Source organism: Haemaphysalis longicornis, unplaced genomic scaffold (genome assembly GCF_048455015.1).
Source record: "Haemaphysalis longicornis isolate Haplotype H1 unplaced genomic scaffold, Haemaphysalis longicornis Haplotype H1 scaffold_5, whole genome shotgun sequence".
NCBI lineage: Eukaryota > Metazoa > Arthropoda > Arachnida > Ixodida > Ixodidae > Haemaphysalis > Haemaphysalis longicornis.
This window is the reverse complement of record NW_027526385.1, coordinates 28,533,690-28,539,176: the sequence shown is the minus strand read 5'-3', so window position 1 is coordinate 28,539,176 and position 5,487 is coordinate 28,533,690.

Genomic DNA, 5,487 nt, shown 5'->3' with positions numbered 1-5,487 from the left:
AAGGACATTTCTTTGCGCAGTATTGTGTACATAAATTAATTAATTACACAAAAATTTGAGCTCATTTCTGCTTTTCTAAACACCTTATGCGGCAGACAGCTGTCATCTAGGCAGTTGGCTATGGTTAAGATCAACTATAAATTTTATCTTACAAAAGCAACCATTAGAAGCAACTGTGCTGTGGTGTACACGCGCGCATGGCCACACACGCGGACGCACACGCACTCACGCAAACATACATACACACACACACACACAAAGACGGCTGTTAAGTTTCTTCATGTACATTTTTTTTCTGAACAGCCAAAGCAGCACCAAGAGCATCACAAAGTCCCAGAAAAGTCAGAAACTGTTTTAACCGTCCTTGATTATGCGTGTATCTGTATGTATTCAATAAAATATGCCATGCATGCCATTTTGTCCTGAGTTCATGTTTGAAACCCGTAATTGAGAAAGCACACGTGTCCTTCAGCTCTTCGCAGTCAGCGCTGAACAGTAAACACTACAGATGGTTTCATATACTACATTTGTTGCTATCTAAACGCCAATCCGTTAGAAGCTGTAGAGTCGTATAAGTACTTAGGTGTCCACATAACAAGTAACCTAACTTGGTCTCTTCATAGTGAAAATATAATGAACAGCGATATCCGCATGTTAGGTTACTTACGATGAAACTTCTATAACTCACCGCTAGAGCTTAAATTATTGCTGTTCAAAACACTAATTCGACCCAAATTGGAATACGCTACGAGCGTTTGGGACCCTCACCAGGCTAATCTAATTCAACGCACTTGAACTGGCACAGAATAACTCTGTTCGTTTTATACTATCTAATTGTAACGGAGGTGCAAGTATAAGTGCCATGAAGTCAAACATTGGACTTGTATCCTTATCATCCGGCCAAAAGATTCCTCGCTTAACTTTGTTCCATAAACTTTATCACCACGTTGCTCCTCGCGATAAACTGACGCCCTGCCTATGTACCTTTCTTTTCGGATCTATCATCGTCATAAAGTAGCTTTTCCCCCAAGCAACACGAAAACGTTTTATCCGTCTTTTTCCCGCTCACGTCTTGGGAATGGAACCACCTGCCGAAGTTGTTATGATTGCCGATAACAGTTGATTTCGCGCATGCGTAGCAAACATTGTATAATTAGGAGCAACGTGATGTATCTTTCTTATTATCAAGTACACTTTATTAGCATTTCGTATTTTTGACTTGTAATTACAACCCTCTGTATTGCCTCTCGCGATGAGGGTAAAATAAAAATAATAAATAAACAAATATTTAAATAAAAATGTAACTACACAAACTTGCAGGCCTGACGCAAGTTTAGATGAAACAACAAGCATGAAATCAATCTATGTCTATCAACTGTAAGTTCCGATGCCCACCTAAATAAAAAATAGTCATGTTTCAGCCACCAACAAGAAATACATGCGAAAACCGCAACATACTCTAGTTCATGCTTTTAGCTGAAACTTTCTAAAGAGGTTGGTCTGATTTTGTTCGACGTCCCACATCTCACAGATTTTCACAAGCTTCCCCTCGCCAGCAATGGCCAACTCGACGCGCTTCAAGACAAGATAACGGCAAATGAATATGAGGTGCGAAGTTTCAGTTAAATCGGCAATAAAACATATGAAAAACCGTTAAAAAAACCAAACAAATGTCTTGCCTCTATGCCCTTGTTATAATGTGCAGATATCACGGGCCCTTTCGTTCCTTTTAAGATACAACAAAATGTTTAGCACAAGGTATGTTATAGAGTTTATTTTGCCAGAGGTGCAAATGAAGGACGATATTCAAATGATGAGGATGACGAAAGGTGATCAGGTAAACATGAAAAGTTTTGTTTCACGAACGAAGTCCAGAAGAGAACGATGATGAAGTCCCTGTGTTCACATAAAGTAAAAGAATCCTTCTTTTATTCAGAGGCCCGTCACAACGAGCTTGTTTTTGCATATATCAGACGAATGACGCTTTGTATAGAAACTACACAACGCCACAGTGCATGCGCTACCGCATTGGGTGGTGATTGGTATTATTCGGAACGCGCGGGCATCATTGTGCTTTATTTTTTCATTGGTGCGAATACTTTTTGGGTGGGCTCAATCGGAATGTACAGATTTTGTAGCGAATGCAACACTACGCTACCTCAGGGAGTCTTCGCGGGGTGACCAGCTTTGACCTTCAGAGGTACAGCTCAAACTACACCCCCTTCCGCAAGCGCCGACACGGAGCAGCAGCCCGATAGCGGGTAGAGTTAGGCGGCAGGGGAGAGACGGGGGAGGAAGCCGCCACCACCGCGATAAGCGCGCGCAACGAAGGAAGGCCAGGAGGCCACGTGCGGCGCAGAGCCCCTTCCACAAGTGCCCTGCACAGAGCAGCGGCCGGATGGTGGGGAGAGATAGGCGAGGAGGAAATAGAGACGTGCGGAGCTTTCGTTATCAACAATGGTTAACCGAAGCTAAAACGCCGCAATTTTCGTTGTTTTTATTTTGTTATTTTTAGTCATGCTCTTGCAATTATTTTACCCAATTATTAATCAGTTCTAATGCATTATGCAGTTCATACAAGATGCCAAAAAGGTTTGCCTCTACATACGTCGAAAGCTGCCTTCTTGAGGTGGACCAATTTCGTGCCTCATTCCTTTCCGTTGAAAGTTTTCTTGACCTGGCGTGAAAAAAATAACTTCTCCAGTTACTCTAAAACGTGGATATGACAGAATGAAATAATGAGCCATAATGGCAGAAAATTGTACGTCATAGCACCCATGGTCTGTTTGAACGCTATAAGGCCAACTCAGCGCCAAAGGCTTGATTTTCTAGTGTAAGTAACTATTTTTCATCCCAAAGGTTTACGTTTATTTTTGTTACTCGATGCTGATTCTACTATATACGCTGTTGCTGGGTTAATTGCCTCAGTTTTGCCCGATTCAGTTTATAGAGATATGCAGTGTATACTCATAATGTTTTACGCTGTAAATGCTACTTTCCCTATGTATTTTGTTTAACAAGGCAACTATAGCGTAGCCCTCATTTGTGCAGCATTCACAATATAGAGTGATGAGGGCAGTATTCCAATTGCATGTGCGTGGCAAATCATTTATGTATCAGAATTACGCATCTCGGGGCATTCTTATATGCACCATTTAAAGCCACTCAAGAAATGAAAAGTAATCGTGGGAAGGCTGCTTCGTGCAAACACAGAAAGCAACGGGCTTTAAAGAATTGTTTTTCCTATATTTTCGGTAGCCCACTTTGAATACTGATTTTGCGTACGCCCGCTGTAATTCGCATGGCGAATTTTCAAAAGAGATACGAGCACCTAAGCTTGCTCTTATGCTTTTTAATGAGTGAGCATCACTTTTTGTGAATTAGAGAACCACTTGCGTGTTTGGGTGAGTTGACGTCACTGCGAAACGGAATGTGACAATCAACTATTTAACATCTGACCGTTGCCGCCATAATCACTCGCTCATCCCTATGTCTGAGCATGTTGGGAGTTCTGGGTGTTTGTATGCTAAAGTAATCGCCCTCTGGGGAGTTGTGAATTGGCCATGACCAATTCGCATCGTTGTTGGGTGAATGTCAAATGGACATTAGTTCCATTTAGAGCTTCTTGTGGCTGCTTTCTTCCTTGTAACAGCCGCACGCAGCCTTGAAGAGAAGTGACGAACATTAAAATCATCAACGGTGACAACGGTAGTGCTAGTCTTGATCGTTATGTTTTCTGTAAACGACAACGAAGAGAAGGCCGACACATTACGATTTCTTAACTGACTGTGTGTTTCTGATTGCCGCTGCCATCGTCACTGGCGGAAACACCTCACTGGTAAGTTGCGAAGCTGTGACAGTGAATTAAAAGTTCACTAACAGGGCCCGGGTATTCGGAACTGGGCATGCCAATTTTTTTACCAAGGGATGCTTCAGGGATGCTCATTCAATAGTAAAACAGGGCCTAAAAGTACTTAGCAGTGAAGATGCAACCTCGGTAGTGAGGTCTGGGTGGCGAAGAATTTAGCAATATTTTATTAGTATTTATTGAATGTTTGTGTTGGACGGGTAGTGCTTTCATTGGCTGTATTTCTAAATTCATAAGTGGCACGGAGTGTTAAACAAGTGAAACAACTTTATCCGTCTTAACAAACCCTGTCGCCGGTTCCCATAAAAATCTTAGTCATGCTTTAAGCTGTACCGTGCAGGCTACAAATTATGTCACACGACTTAGCTAAATTATGCAGAAAGCAGTGAAGTCAAATGAGCCAGAAATCATTCCTCCCCTTTTGAACAGTGAACACGGGAACATGCCAATGACGCCAGAGCATGCATTTACAGTAGGAATATGGCCAACGGGTGAATCTTTTTATTTTCAGCCACAGCACTGTAAATGAGTTATTATTGAACCTCTAGTAAAAATTAAAATTGCAATGTGGAACCTAAATAAAAGAAACGGCATTAGTCAGGCTTGCTAAAATTTCCGATTCTTTTGGCAAATCAGTTTGAAGGTACGCCTACTACACCAATTCCTGCATTTGAACCTTGCAGTGCCTATTTATCAATATATCACATTGATGCTCACTGTCACCGCAGAAAATGATGTTCAGCCACTTTGTTCTACCGGAAGCAAACCAGCACTGCGCAACGCTTATGCTTTGTTTTCTGGCAACTAAACATGCCTACATTGAAAAAAAACACGATCCCAATTGGGCAGTGAAAAAATAGAGCGCGCGGCATCCCCTCAAAATAAGCAGCAGTGCAAGTTGTGTGCGCTAATTGAAGCAGCAGTTTTCTTGTCCGGAAAATACATCACTTTCCAAAAACACTTGGGGTGACTTCATGAAAATACCATCGTGACGCGGCGTCAGTCTTTCGAAAATCATGTAGTCGAACAGCGCTTTCCTCCTTACAAAGAAGCCGTGCGCTGGGATAGAGAGAGAGATGGGGGGGGGGGGGGGAATTTATGAATTCTGAAGAGGTCAGCCCCACAAATGGCGGGGCTTGCTACTTGAGATATGGGTGAACATAGTGAGGTGAAAAAAGAAAAGGAGAAGTAGTGCGCATCAACACTGAATAAGAGGGAGAAGAAAATAAAATCAGTTCAGAACATAAAAAAGAAATTACAGCACTAGGAGAAAAAATCTGAGATCATTCCAAGGTTAAAGAACATCGGTTAGTCCCGCGTCAGACAGAAACGTTAGGAGAGCCTTTGTCCCTCACGTCGTGTCAGTGTGATTTTGCCATGGACCAAGGAAGTGACCCAGCTCTAAAGAGTTTCCGCGTAGCAGTCGCAGTAGAGTTCTTTTAGCTGTTTCGCGTTGAGTTGTATCCTGCGGGAAGTAACACAAGACATGCCGTATGTCTTCTCTCACAGAGCACACAGAGCACAATGGCGAGTCCGCCTAGCCTATCTTAAAAAAGAAAGCTACCAGTGAAGGCAGCATTCAGGCGTAGTCGGTGCTTTTGCTTTTAGCCCTGTCCGAA